This window comes from Ochotona curzoniae, unplaced genomic scaffold, assembly GCF_017591425.1.
Source record: "Ochotona curzoniae isolate NIBS_2020 unplaced genomic scaffold, NIBS_Ocur_1.0 contig_43, whole genome shotgun sequence".
Classification (NCBI taxonomy): domain Eukaryota; kingdom Metazoa; phylum Chordata; class Mammalia; order Lagomorpha; family Ochotonidae; genus Ochotona; species Ochotona curzoniae.
In genome coordinates this window covers 34,435,337-34,450,923 of record NW_024466218.1, presented here as the reverse complement: position 1 = coordinate 34,450,923, position 15,587 = coordinate 34,435,337, and positions in this window count along the sequence as shown.

Sequence of the window (15,587 nt, the reverse complement as noted above, 5' to 3'; positions counted from 1 at the left end):
ATGGTAGTGTCCTGGGGAGGGTTTGTAATGCAGTCATCAGAACCATTCAGAGATGTTTCCTGCTGATGCCCGGCAGGACTACAGACCACGGGTGAGGAAGATGAGCAGTGACTTTAGGGAAAGTTGCGCTTGGTTCTCTTGGTGTCCGGGATTATGAACCTCAGGGGCTTGCACAGCGCGTGTCCTGCGTGGAAGACGTTGAAGCAGAAGTCCCCTAAGTTGGTCAACTTGCCCCTTGAACAGCTGCCTCACACCCAACCTGGGCACACAGCAGCAGGTTCCTGGGAACTAGTGAGACACAGATACCACTGGACCTCCTGAGACCGACTCAAGTATGTTCATTGTGAGTTGACCATGTAAAATGACCTGGAACGTGGAATTGACTTCATACTGCTTAGCTACTTAGTGGTGGAATCAGCACTGTCTTATGGGTCTCCTGAATAACAGCCGTTCTCAGATGTCCCGGTGTTTGCAAGTTCCCAGAAAGTGAGTGTGTGTACTACTTTGTACCCCCATCATCTCCTTTTTCCTTTCCCTAACATTCTAGCTGATTGGGTAAGTCAGTGTCTGTTGGCTGCAGAAGCGCATAAAAACTGTCGTGTGAACTCTGGTGCTAAGGTTTCTGGATTTCATGTCTTGATCAAGTTGGGGGAGGAAGGAATCAATGATTTTGGAAATAAAATCAGTAGAATAGAGTTATCAGACCTAGCTGAAGCATTTCCCACTCATTCCAAACACGTTTGAAGGTGAATGAAGGACGTGCTCTGTAAAGAAAGGAGGGAAAACAGAATGCCTTCTGCTGGACTCCAGCTCACGTTTCCCTTTGTGGTGTTGAACTCATTACTTGTATTACTTTTCTGTCCTAAGTGTTTATAATTGCATCTTAGTTATGCCCCAGTTTTCTCTGGTTACTAAATTTCCAGACCTCCTTCTTGGCTCACGGTGTTCCTTATATTTTGCATAATGGTAGAAACCTTGCTTTGTCCTGGCCAGTTCTCAACGCATGAGAGAGCATAACAAAATTGTTAATAGGCAAAGCCTGTGGAGCTGTTGGACCTGGAGTTGGTTCAAGGTGAAGGCTGTGCTGTTTCTGCTGTTTGAGAGGTAAGAATACCTTAATGTTGGTGGGAGAAGAGACCAGAGTTGATTGTCCCTTAGATTTTACCATCACTAGTACTATGAAGGTAATTCAATAATTGTGTAACTTTAAATAAAACATGAAATCTTCTGTGTCCTTGAATGGTTTCCCTCTTTGGAGGGGAATGTGCTGCAAAGTAAGTTGAGCTGTGGGAACATTCCAGAGGGTTGCAGTTCCTGTGCGGATGCATACCACTGGCCTGAGATGACTGGTGGTGCAAACACCTGCCCAGACCTTCCTGGGAATCTAAGTCTGCAAAGCATTGCTCACTAAGTTTGAGATGTCTTCAGCAAACTTATGGAAATGCATATGATGGGAAAACTGCCTACAGCTGAAAGATATTTTAGCATCAGAATAATATCACATTGTAGTAACATGCCTGAAACTACCCATGTGGGCTGTATGGGAATCTAACTATTGGCAATGCCACCTCAGCTTTCATTTGATTCATTTCCTGTGTGACATATTCCTTGAACTCCTGTATTACACATGTTTCTCACTGTTGATAAGAAGCTGAGTGTTTTGAATTCTGTATCCCCCATTTTCTCAATGTATTCCTCAGTTAACTCTGAGGTTGGCAAAGGGTTTTGCTCCTTTGCACAGGAGTCTTTGTGCCTTTGTCTCTTCTCGGTCATTGTGCTTCTGGTTAGCAGATTCTTCTCCTTGGGACAGGTTTCTAAGCTAAAGTAGTTTAAGTTTTCTGCTTGTCAGGCTATTTTAATGAAATAACAGTTGATAAAATACTGCCGTTTCTCCATCTGACTTGTGAAAACAGAAAACTAAAATCATTATGTCAGAAGCCAAAGGATATGTTAGCTGGAAGAACCCCTTAGTTTGGAAGAAGCTATTTTATTTTCTGTCTTACGTTGATAAAGGTGATGCATAATTGAAAGCTATTGGTTAAATGAAGTAGGAGATTTAATTTTGGGAAATTAGTTTATTCTTTGAGTTATTCCTCATTGAACATGCCTTATAGAACTCCAATAATACGTCATGTGGGACTGTATGAGAGTGTGCTGGGCTCAAGGTTCAAGATATATAAAAGACTGCCAGGACCCTGGGAGTTCTGAGATCTGGCAGCAGGACAAAGGAAGGATCTCAGTGTGGTGTTTTGAAACGTTCCCATCCTTGCGTTTCATTGGCTCCTTTCTGTGCTTGAAAATCTGCTTTAGAAAAAAAATTCTCATTTTTAGGAAAATAATTCATAGAAACTCAATAAATTTCTCTTTAATCTTACATGAAAGCCAAGAGGAAAAAATGTGTTTTAACATAGATTCTGAAGAAAAATGCTTCCCAACATTTCTCTGTTTGGTAACATCTTTGCTTCTGCTGATGACTATACCTTCAGGGTGGCTGTGTCGCTTGATTCTCCTGGGAAGTGAGACTCAGCATTCTAATAGCCAGCTGCTTAAAAGTTACATGTAAACGCCAGACATTACTTATTCAAATTCTTCATTAGAACATTCTAACTTTGCCTTACTATGGGAAGAAACAAATAATAAAAATCAAACAATGTTTTTAAGTGTTTTCTTGTCCTATTCATAAATTGTGGTTTAAAAAGTCTGTTTATGTATATGATACTTGCTGTAAATTAATCTTTTTGTATGTGGTAGGATGAGCTGTGAAATTTTTTGGTAGAACATCCAAATTAATAGTGACTTCAGTAAGAAAGGAGGTTTCCCCACCTTTATCTGTTTTGTTTTAAAGATTTAGGAACCTGCTCTCTTGCCCACTTCCTTTGAGTGTCCTCATGAACACAGGGAAAAGGAAGATGGGAGTGCCCTTCTCCAGCTTTGTGAAATCTGCTGAAGGTGTCTGAAAGACCAGCTCAGCAAGAGGGACCAGCATTGTTGCACAGCAAGTTAAGCTACGACCTGCAACCCTTTGCAACTCACATGGATACCGGTTCAAGCCCCAAGTGTTCCACTTACGATGCAACTGAATATTAATGGCCCAAGTACTTGGTCTCCTGCATTCAACTAGGAGATCCTGAAGAAGCTCCTGGCTCCTGATTTTAATTTGACACAGCCCTACTGTTGCTGCCATTTGGAGAGTGAACCAGTAAGTAGATTTTTTTTTTCCAGAACACGACTTGTGGAAATATTTTAGTTCAGTAGAGGAAGATGAAAAACTGCTTTGGCTGTGACCTGAAAATAAAACTAGTGCCAAGGTGAAATAGAGCTGTCAGACTAAACATCCGGAGGGTTTTTTTTTTTTTTTTAAGATTATTTACTTAAAAAATTACAAAGAGGGGGAGACAGAAAGATCTATTCTTTGGTTCAGAGATGCAGTGGCCAGAGGTGGGTCAAAGCCGGGAGCCAGCATCTGAGTCTCCTGATGGGTGCAGGGGCCCAGGTACTGAGGCTCTGTTGCTCTCCCGGGTTTGTTAGTAGGAGGTTGGTCTCAAAGTGAACAGCGGGGAATTGCATGTCTGTGAGATGCTGGGGCTGCAGGCTGCACTGCAACCTGTGGCGCCGTCGTAACGCTGGTGCCCTGGGTGCGTGCTCACCTGGATCTTACTTGGGATGATATTTTTGAGAGTAGAGCATAGTTATCCGCCTTTTTGAAAAATGGAGTGGTAAAATTGAAAATTGTATAAACTGCAACTCCAGCAGGGTGGAAAAAATAGAAGAAGCCAGTCTGCCTCCCCCATGCTGTGCCAAAGACACAGATGTACAGGTGACCTGCCGGCTCCTCTCACTGCTGTCCCCAGCGCTCAGGTTTGGCAACAGCAGCCGACCCTGTAAACTTGACTCCAGCTGAAATTCATGTAGCACCGTTTTCTTTGCATATGAAGAGAATCAGCGCAAGAAAACATCAATGTCACATAACGAAAATTGAAACAAATGCTTCCTCCCTTGGTGCCATGGCAACAGGGAGCCACAATTGACACAGGATCACCTTAAACCTTTTGTGGTTTTTTGCTTAGCAGGTTCGGGTAACACAAAGCTCCATCTGAAAGAATTAGGATACCATAACTCCCGTGTAGTGATTTTGAGGGTGTTTTGGGTTTGTTTATAAAATTGGAAAGTTAGATTTATAGAGAAGGAGAGACAGAAAGATCTTCCACCCGCTGATTCTCCCTGAGAAGCTGCAGTGGCTGGAACTGAGTTGATGTAAAGCCAGAAGCCAGCAGCCCCTACCAGGTCTCCCCCTCAGGTGCAGGGTCCCAATGCTTAGGGCCATCTTCGACTGCTTTCCCAGGCCACAAGCAGGGAGCTGGATGGGAAGTAGAGTTGTCTGGAATAGAAGTGTCTCTCCCCGTTTGAATGGAAACTATAAGACAAATCACTCAGTTTATTATTTTATTGATTTTGTAAAATTGATTTTTTTAGTTTACCTTGCAAACTGTATAATGTTGTGATGGGTTTTGAAAAGGTCACATGTCACAAGTACACAAAATGCAACATGATAAATATATAGTCTATAAGTCTCTGCATACTGTATTTGATTCAAGAGTGCCCTAATTACTGATCTCAGTTATATATGAATAGCATAAGGCGGGGGGAGCATTATTTGATGCAAAACTTAGAAGCAAATTGAGAAATAATTTGAATCAGAAAAATGAAAAGTGTATGCGAAAAAATAGCTCTGGTTACCAATTTATTATCATTATTATTGAATTCTGAGGTGGGTCTTTGGCCTTTTTGTTAAGAGGCCTACATCCCGTACCAGAATACCTGGCCCCAGGCCCAGCTCAGGCTGTTGACTGACTCCTGCTTGCTGCTGGAGCCGGCTCTGCAAGGCTTTGATGGGAGGCCCAGGGTCACTTCCTGACACCTGTTTGGGGAGACTGGGATGCACTTCCTGGTCCTTCACTTTGGCTCGCAGCATTGCTGTCTGAAGGAAAGGCTCGGCGTGCTGCCTTTCCCCCAGCAAACAGCATGTCATGCTTGGGGAGATGGGGTTAGCCTCCAGCACACCCACCAGAGTGAACGTCTTAAGTAACCTGGTGAGAAATACTAACCTAACCTGACAGTATGGTGGCTGGTGTCCTTAAGGGACAAGCTGTGTTGTGGGATGCAGAGGGCTGCTCTACCCATGCAGGGATTAGATGGCACATTGTTTCACGCTGCAGCCTGACAAGGGAGCCTTGGTCATTGCTGTAAGTGAAATAACCTCCTTTCTCTTGCAGACTTCCAGGTGGTTTAGTTATATGCAAGCTCTATTAGGCTCCCTCCTCCTCCCCACCCCAGGGGATGGAGTACAGCCATTTGGAAAGTGAACCTGAATATAGGAACTGTGTTTCTGCTTCTAAAATTAAAAAAAATAATAATAGAAAAAATCCTTTAGCTTGTTAAGCATAATTTAGGAAAAAAAACCTCTGATTTTCTCATTTTTACAAGATGTAGTTATTTATATGAAAGCGTTAGAAAGAGGGAAATACAAAATCTTGCTCTACACTAAGTTGCCGTGCTTATGATTGTGTTGGCCATGCATGGACCCATGCTTATTGAATAACTGCTGTGTTTCAGGCCTGAACTCCTGGGGGCACACACCATTGAGTTGCTAGTTGAGTAGTCCATAGCCATAAGGGCAGGGCAAACGTGGATGAACTGGCAATGTGGCCACGAGCAACAGGCTATGAGGTGCCAGTAGGTGAAGCAGATGATTAAACCTGTGTGTGGTGTCCAGTGCTCAGAGGGTCAATTGCTTTGTAGCTCAGGCTGACTCTGGGGACATCCTTAGATTCATTGACCCAATGGTTGCATTTGGATGACTTGAAATTAGAAAGGCGTACTCTAAATTTTTATGTGAACAAATAAATGCATATACACAAACATACACCTGCAGGAGTCTGGCACAGTTACCCCAAGGTACTGAGAGCTACTGATGCCAAGAAGCACAAACAACTTTAAATGGGCTACTTGCCCTCTCAGGGCCCCTTGAGACCTGGGCTCGGTAGCAGGTAGCACTCACACTGTCCCTGGTCTGTAGGTGTCCTGACACAGATCATGTCACCCTGTGCTGAACAGTAGTCTGCCCATCCCCACCACAAGTAGGGTGTTTCTGACAGTCACATGTTCCTCAAGCATATTTGCAGAAGGATGAGAAACCTTTAATCACCAATCTCACTTGCTGAAAAGTTTGTGGTTATTGCTTTGCAGACTGATAAAAGTTAGAAATCTGTCTCCCACTTTTTTTGGAACAAAGAAAAAGCAGAGATCAGGGGAGTGTACTTACTCAATTAGAAAAAAGATGAAGATCTTTTTCTGTTTCATACCTGGAGAACTATTGGTCCCACGTATTGTGACAATGGTCACTAATTTCCTTCCATTGGCTTGACTTATTAGATGAGAAGCTCCATTTATTTGATTTGGGTTTGTTTGTGTATAATTATTTATGTCCTGTGGAGCCTTAGTATTCTTCCAGAATTTTAAAACCGGCTAAATCGGTGTTACTGAGGCGCTGGGTCTTATGAGTGTAGCCTGGTACGCTCGGTGTTAACAGAGTGATATCATGACTTCTTGTTGCTTTGCTGAGTGATAGCATGGCTTCTTGTTGCTTTGTTACGCTCTGTGTTAACAGTGATAGCATGACTTCTTGTTGCTTTGCTACATTCAGAGCATTTCTGACAAGCTCTCACATGACACTTTTACTCCCATTCTACTGTGAGCCAGTTCTCATTTCAGAGAACTTGAACTTACCATAAAGTGTGTCTCCTGAGCTTTCAAGGACCCTTCAGAGATGTGAGGTTTATGGTTTGGTCTGTGTTATTTTTGGTTTAGTGTTACTGTCAGTGTTCTTCAGCTCTTCTCCCTCTGTGTACTTCCCCCCCAAGGTGTCAGGTCGCCACTCTTTCAGTCATCACCCCTGTGGGAGGCAGCCCAGGCCTGGCTGTGCACAGCTCATCCCTGACTGCCCCTTTACACTGTCCATCCACCTCCCTTCACCCACCTTCTCATTTCCTTTCAAACCTGAACACCGTCCTTCTCCCTGCCCTGCTGCTGCACCAAGGAATTCAGCTTTCCTTACAACCAGTGCAGGAACTTTTGGAGCCAGCCAGGACTGACGTGCCCTGCTGCAGTTGGAACTGGGATCCACCCAGTTGGCAGAGCAGCAGCCACACCACGATGCAGCATCAAGTGAGGACGCCTCCTAGTGTGTGGCTCCCAGCTTACTCTCAGGAGTGGCCTATCACTTCTTGCTCTCAATTCCTCTGCAAAGGACTCAGGTGATGGGCCTCAGATATTAACTCAGCCCCGCTCTGTGAGTTCTGTATTAGGTAATCAACTACACGGAGCTTGAAACTCCAAAATAAAGATAAAATCCCACCTACATAACCCACATGGAATGGTGTGGACTTGTGGATAATACAAAAGGGAAGATTAACATTGTATGTAAGATCAAATTTACTTGAATAGCAAGGGCATATATCTGAAATTTCATCTCTCTTCAACAAATCCACCTAACAAAGATGAAAACAGACCTCTCAGTTCGACTGCCATTCAGAATTGCCTTGGACAGTTTCACCGGAGGCCACTGGCTGCTTTGCGCACCAGCAGGGGATGCCATCAGAATGATGTCATCAACAGGAATTGCCCCCTCCTGGCTATAGTGCTTGACACTAAGCCAAGTGGGAATATTTTTAGGGGAAATCAGGACACAGTGCTTTGTAATTAAGACATCCTGATTTTAAAAAATGGTATCTTCCACATTTGAGAAGAGATGGGTTGCAATTGCCTAAATTGTTCTGTACAGGAATGATCATCAGGTAGTCATTAAGGATGTCAACGTTGGTGGGGAATTTGTTTTAAATCATGCATTTGTAGGATAAGGAGAAGTGAATGTAGGTATGTGGAGAAAAGCTGTTATGATTCATCAACCATATTGGTGAACAAAGTCACACTTCCTAAGAGTCTCAGATAAGGATCAACTTTTTTTTTGCTTCAAAACAGTCAAACTGTCATCACCTTGCTTTCCTCTGAGTGAGTACAATTTCTGTGAGGATGTGTAAGAGAGATACTATGCTAAAGGGAAGAAAACAATAACACAACGGGTAAATCAAGTAGTAGCAGAATAGGCATGATTTAGGAATAAATAACTTCAACAAAAATACCTTAAATATTTGAAAATTGTGGCTTCCAATGAGTGGCAAAGTCAGAAACAGAAATGAGTGGAGTGAGGTTCCAAAATGCGATTCTGGTTGTCTACTTTGTACTTCTAAGATGCTCTAGAAACGTAACACAACCATGGACAAAAGGAGTTTCAGCAAATACACCTTCAGTATGCTTTATTTGTATCCTGTGGGCGGACCACAACTGCGGCCCAGAGTCCAACAAATTGGCCTTTTCTGTTGCTCAAATTTGTGTTAGGAGATAGCAGTGGAGTCAAGGATGCATGTCTGGATTGTGTCTGGAGAGCTGCGGGCAGAGGGACGGGCTGCAGGGATAGGGGCGGCCAGAGGGGCGTGCTGCGGTCAGAGGGGCGTGCTGCGGGCAGAGGGGCGAGCTGCGGGCAGAGGGGCGAGCTGCGGGCAGAGGGGCGGGCTGCGGGCAGAGGGACGGGCTGCAGGGATAGGGGCGAGTAGAGGGGCGGCCAGAGGGGCGAGCTGTGGGCAGAGGGGCGAGCTGCGGGCAGAGGGGCGTGGGGTGGGCAGAGGGGCGTGCTGCGGGCAGAGGGGCGAGCTGCGGGCAGAGGGGCGGGCTGCGGGCAGAGGGGCGAGCTGCGGGCAGAGGGGCGGGCAGAGGGGCGGGCTGCAGGGATAGGGGCGAGCAGAGGGGTGGGCAGAGGGGCGAGCTACGGGCAGAGGGGCGTGGGGTGGGCAGAGGGGCGTGCTGCGGGCAGAGGGGCGAGCTGGGTGATTGTCACGGACCGGCCTGCGCCTGCGCTCTCCTTCGTGCGGACAAGGATTACAGAGTGCTCTGACCTTTCTGTCCCAAATCAGTCATTTCTACAATGAACTTGAATTTTTGTTGCAGAGAAATGCATCTAGAAACCAAACTGCGTGTTGGGAAGATGTGAGGGGGTCTAGGAAATACAGATAAATGTATGTGTGTATGTACATGTTTATGTACACACGCGTTTGTAGTTCCTGAGTTGACATCAGCTCAGTACCAGAGTTCTGCCTTCCCTTTCCCCATCCCAAATGTTCTTGCCCTTCCCACAATGCAACTCCAGTTCCCATAACGTCTACTCATTTCCTCTGTCCTGATGCTGAATAGTTTCAGAATCACTGTGTGAGTGCTGTCACCTGTAATTAACTGGCACTACTTTAATACTATGGAAGGCTCCATTTTTTTTTTTTTTCGATTATTTTGGTGCTTAGAACATAGTCCTGGTAGTATTTTGTGCAAGGAACTGCTCTCAAGTAGCTTGAATTAATTCTTTTTGTCTAAACAGTTATTTGCTGAACACTTGAGTCTATTTTTTGATTGTGGTAAATTTCTGTTTGCTTAATTATTTTTTTTTCCCTGAGTCATATAAAGAGATATGCTTAGGGAAGTATTTTACTTCCGACTCTCACAAATCAATGTTGTGATTAAATTAAGATTTATCCTTTTTATTTACATAATTTTGGCATACATGTAAGAATTGCATGTGTCGGTAGGTAGCGCATAATGTTTCAGAGATTGTGTAATATCCCATCAGAGTGAATATTTCCTCAAACACTTAACATTTCTTTATGGTGAAAACATCAAAAACTCCTACTTATCCTGCTTTCTAGTACCCCACCCTCTTTTTCTAGAAAACAAATGACACATTATCTATCTTTACCCAACTGTGCAGCAGAATCCCAGAATTACTGCTTCCTGTCTAGTCAAAACTTAGTGCCCAATAATGAGCATTTCTGTAATCCCCTTGCCCCAGCTCGCTCCTCAGCATCTGATTACCATCATTGTACTTTTCACTTCTGTGAGATCAAAAATAGGAAAATATACCTAGGTATGGGGGCATGTTTTGTGTAATTTTTCAATTATAAGTAATACCACACGTGTTAAAAACCTCCTTGGGGACTGGCGATATGAGTCAGCTGGCAGAGGGGCTTGTGATGCGGCATCCATGTGGGAGTGCTGCAGGAGTCCCAGCTGCTCTGCTTCCTATCAGGCTTCCTGCTAACACGCTTGGGAAGCCAGTGCGTGACGAACTCAACACGTAGGTCTTTGTCATCCATGTGGGAGATCGGAACGGTGTTTCTGGCTTTCTGCTTCAACTTCTAGAAAATGTTCTGAATATATAGCTCTACAAGAACCAAGAAACATAGTAACGAATTTTCCGTTTTGTTTGTTTAAAATTTCTTCTTTAGTTTGAAAGGCAGAGTGACAGAAAGAGATCTGTCTGTTCACTCTCCAAGTGCCTGCAACAGTCAGGGTGGGACCAGGCTGAAGTCAGAGGCCAAGAACTCCATTCTGACGTACTGTGAGGGTGCTAGGGGTCCCTGTACTGGGGCTGTCTTCCGCTGACACCCCGACTATTTGGTGGAAAGTAGAGTAGCTAGGAATCCAACCAACATTCTATATAGGATTCTAGCATATCAAATGGCCATCTAACCTGCTAGCTCTGGCTGCTATATTTTCATCAACTTCTTTTTTTCTGTATTCACTGATAGTTATATGTTTTTTTCCCTTGGATTACACTGATTTTTTTCCTTGGATTACACCTTTCAAGTGAAAGGTGACAGTGAACAGACAAGACAGTAGATTATATAACACCTAATAGACAAATATGCTTAGATTTGAATCTTGTGTAACATTGTCTGAAGTGTGCTCTGCAGTGTATGCTGGCAGGTGACACGTACAGATATGAGAAGGTGAATCTGTCTTACAGTGGGTGCTTTGAGGGGGAGAGTCACGAGAATGGAGTGGAGTGGAGTAAGATGCCCTTATGAATGTTTTCATAAATATGCTTCAGTATTTGGTGTTTGAATATGAAGGGCTGAAGATGACAGTGTGAAGCCTTGGCATAGGGCGATGGTTTTTGCAGCTTCTGTGAACAGAATTTCCTGTGTACTAACGGTGGTGCCAGAGCGCTTTAGCATTCTAGTTAACAAATGATACATCTTTTGAATTTTGGCTTTAGTAAGTGCAAGAAAATGAAGAATTTCAGTCTGTGTTTAAGCCAAAAACTTGATCAATGTGAATAAGGAAATAACCTGTTAACACGGTTGTAATACAGGGAAAATTATGCCTGCGATGCAACTTGCAACCTTGAGGACATCTCAGCTTTTTACTTGGGGCACTAAAGTGGGAATAGTTCCTCGGAGAGGAAGTTAAGGAAGAGAATGGCACACCGGCACTACAGTGAAGGAAAGTTACAGAAAGGAAGAACTGAAAGGGTCCCCAGAGAAATCGGTATGCACACATTAACAAGAGAAGAGGAAGAGAGGGATTGCACTTGAGCCAAGAAGATTTAAGCAAATGGGGTTCCTGGTAAAACGACTCAAAATAAGCCAAATGTATACAATTTAAAACACTCTCACACATAATCAAATACTTGCCCTTGCATTAGAGTTTACTCAATTTTGTTTTCATCTCAGTTTTCATTTTGTTCTATTTTCTTACTTTTGATACTAACTTTTGGGAGGAAACAGGAAGTAGTAAGTCTAAACAGGTTTAAACAAGCTCTGTTTTAATGAACTTGTATCTATATTTGGTTAGTATATATAATATATATTATAACATATAATATACAGTATATAATATATAATGTATGGTATATAATATACAATATATAATATGATATATAATATGTAGTATATAGTGTGTGTGGTTCAGTTGTAAAGTTTTTGTGCTTTTAAGGATCTCTAAGTCATTTTCCCAGCAGTCACCATGCACTGAAGCACACTGCTGAATGCTAGCCATGAGAGCTATTTTCCCAAATTGTTCTGAGCATTTCTGTGTCTAGAACTAGGGAATATTTTGGTGAAGAGGTAAGAAAATAAATAGCTGTTTGGTTGTCGTGACAGAACAATGCCCCTTCCCGCCTAGAACCCTGGAGGCTGTTAGGATGGCAGCTCTCATGGCCCAAAGGCCCATGCCACAGCGTTGGAGATCAAGCATCATAGGGCTGAGGGAATTCTCTTGAACTGTGTGCATGGCTATAGTGTAATTACAGGAGTCCTTGTCAGGAGCAGGAAGTGGAGCCAACCAGGAGAGTCAGAAGTGGGCAGATGGAGGACCATTGACCTTGAAAAAGGAATGAAGGCCAAGGCCAGAGGAAAACAGTCTGTTCTTGGAAGCTGCAAAGACAAAGAAACAGTGTCCTGCCCCAAGCTTCCAGAAACGAAAACAGTCACACCGCTACTCTGGGTTTTGACTCGGGGAGTCTTGTTGGACTTTTGTTCTGAGATCTGTGTTACTGTAAGCCCTGCATTTGTGGCATTTAACTAGAGTGGTATGCAGAGTTAAAGTAGCAGCTTAAATAGCTGAAGTATTCTGGGAGAGAGAGAGAGAGAGAAAGAGTGAGATCAACACCAACCAGAATCCACTCCAGAAGACAGAAGAGCAGAGCTGTGGAGCTGCACCCAGAGCCAGTCTGCGAAACTGTGAGAAACAGGAAGCTTCGTGCTGTCTTAGTTACTAAGCTTGGAAGTAGTTTGTGACTTAGCAGCAGGTAACAGAGAAAAGTTGAGGAGCTCAGTTCTGACCCATGAGACACAAGGACCGTGCAAACCTTGCCCTTGCTGGTAGAAGAGCCCGAGAAGAAGCCACAGCTCAAGTCGTCTTTGTCTTTGTCTTCCTGAGGAGGCTCTCCCCAAACTCTCCTGGGTTCCAGGGAGATGAAGAGGACCTGACGTTCCAGATCCCAGCATGCCAGCATCAGGAGGAGCTGTGGACTGGGATGGAATTAGGATTATGACAACTATAAAGAATATATGCCATGAAATCTAACAGATAGAAGTAATATTTTCATCCTCAATTAGCAAATGTTGATTAAGTTCCTCCCACTTACAGACGCTATGTAAGGGTGTGTGTGTACAGCAGTGGGTAACACTTTACCTGTAGACTGGGACACCCAGGGGATGGTCTGTGCTAATGCAGGCTTCCCTCTGTAGCAACAGTGAGGAAAAGGTGTTAGGTCTGCAGTAACAGTTAGGAAAATGGAAATCAGTCTAAGCTTCTAGGAAGGCAGGGAACCAAGGAGGACTAGGTGCGTGAAGTCTGAAGGTTCTGAAGACACAGACCTGGAGGGGTCTCCTCACTCCGGGCTGATTGCCAGGGCGCGGGGACCTGCCATGCCACTGGCCTAGAATGGTCACCCCTGTGCAGGAGACGTCTGGGCTGCTTAATCGTTCAGGTGGGAAGTCTTCACATGAGCTGAAGAGCAGCAAACATACATTTACATTTAGATAGTGTGGTGTCAGTTCGAGAGAAATGAAACTCCTTTCAATTTCTGGATCTCTTGCAAGTGCCTTTTGTTGGCAGCATCTAAATAGGAACCCTGCTTTAGGGATTTAGAGAAACACAGAGTCTAACATTCTATTCCTGGAAAGCAATAGAGAATCTGGAAGGAGAAGCCATCTGGTCAACTACCACATTGTAGTTCCTGGGATGAAGTCAAAACAACCTTAGGAAAGTCTTAGGCTCTCCCTCTGAGCCAACATGTGTGTCTTTAAAGTTGTAATTGAGTGTTTTGCTGCCTAACCCTCTTTCAAAAAATTGGAAAAAATCTACGAAGAGTTATGGTCAGTTAAGCAACAATGATTGTGTACTGAACACCTGCTGTATGCTGGACACTGTTCTTAGCACTGGAGATACAGCTAAGGTGACCAGCCACCCGGCTCTGCCTGAGACTGTGCTGGTGTTGGCACTGTTAAGTCCTGGGTCCTGGCTGAAACTGTCATGTGAAAGCAGGACCCAGCCTCTTGTCTGTCACTGTTAGCCCAAGGTGTGTTTTTGTTTGTTTGTTTTTGTTTTGCTTGCATGTCCTTGTCCAGATGAATCCACTGATTTGAGGAAGTGATGCAGCTGGGAGTATGAGATTCTGATCTCTGAACAGAAGCAGTCATTTGCTTCTCCAATAGGTAAGAACTTTCATAGTCAGTATTGTCCTGGGATGGTTTGTATGCAAGAATTGCAGGTCTGGACAAAATGTAACTGCCATTTTTACATAATGTCCAGACCAGCTGAAGCCCACCTGATCATCAGGAAGTCCTGAAAAGCACGGGCTCCCTCACAAACCTAAGGAACCTCCGGAGCATCTCTGACCAACCAGGAACTTGGACACGAGCTGGTCCAGCACCTCAGCCCTTAACCCCTTAGGGTGCCTGAAAGACAAGCCAACAGTTACTCCTTGTTCTGTGCTTTGCAATAAATCCCTACTTTCATCACTCCGATCTAAGTGATTGCTTTTTGTATGTTGACCAAGTGAACCTAGCTTGTCAGGGGCGGGGAGGAGGCTGGAACAGTATCATCTGATAGTCTGGGGAATCGTTCGGCAACACAGGGGCCTGCTTTGACCCCGGCAAACCAGCACAATCGCTCCCCTACTCAAACAGGAATAAGCAAGGCAGAATCTGCTCTTAGGAATTCATAACCAGATTAGAAGATCCAGGGACAGACTCCACAAAGCACATAGAAGTAAATGAAAAGGTATCATTTTACATAAATTGGGATGTAAGCTAGAAATAATTGATTAAATGCCTGTTCACCTGATTCTTCATGTATGAGGAGCTTATTCCTTTTATATCCAGTGGGTGAGAGAAGATTCCCCTTGGGGAAGGGTTACAATTTCAGCTCCCCCAGAGTAGGTATGACTCCCCTTGTCCTGAGAGAAAGCTATAGATGGTTATTATTTACTTATTTATTTAATGAGCCCCCTGCCCTTCCCAGAACAGGCGACATGTACCAGAAAGAGGAGGGATAGACTCTGCTCTGCCTCCTTGAAAGCCAGCGTCCATGGAAGCTTTCCGATGGGTAAGGGTAACCCTGACTGAAGGCTGGAGACTCAAACACCCCAGCACCTGGTATTCATGTGACAGAAGTGACCTGCACCCTGGCATCTTAATCACTACTATGGCAAGAATGACCATCTGTCCTGTTTTTCCTAGAACTGGAAGATTTCCTGGGACTTTCAACTGAGGTGGCTCTTGGAGTGACAACGGAATTTACTATCCATATCAAGACATCCTTTGAGAGCGAAATGGGTTGCTGTTAACAAAAACACCAGTTCAAGAAGGCCAGAAGGCATATATTTATATGGCCCTGGGGGCGGGGGAGACAACAGGGAGAACAAGACTCTAACTACGTTAGAATACATTTGCACATGATTTAAATTCCAGGGCTCTGGTACATCTCTGTGGCTAAGGTTAGATTCTAGACCTTCTCTTATTCTGGCCTCCAGCTAAGGTGCTGAGCTACAGAAATAACTACCGTGGTGTAAATGCTAAATAAATAGTTCAGTTATAAACCACCTAGTCCGATCTCAAACAAAAAGACCTTTTCAGGGTTCAAAGAGAATGGGAAGACCAAAAAAAAAAAAAAAGAGGTGTGAAAAATGTACAGTAAAA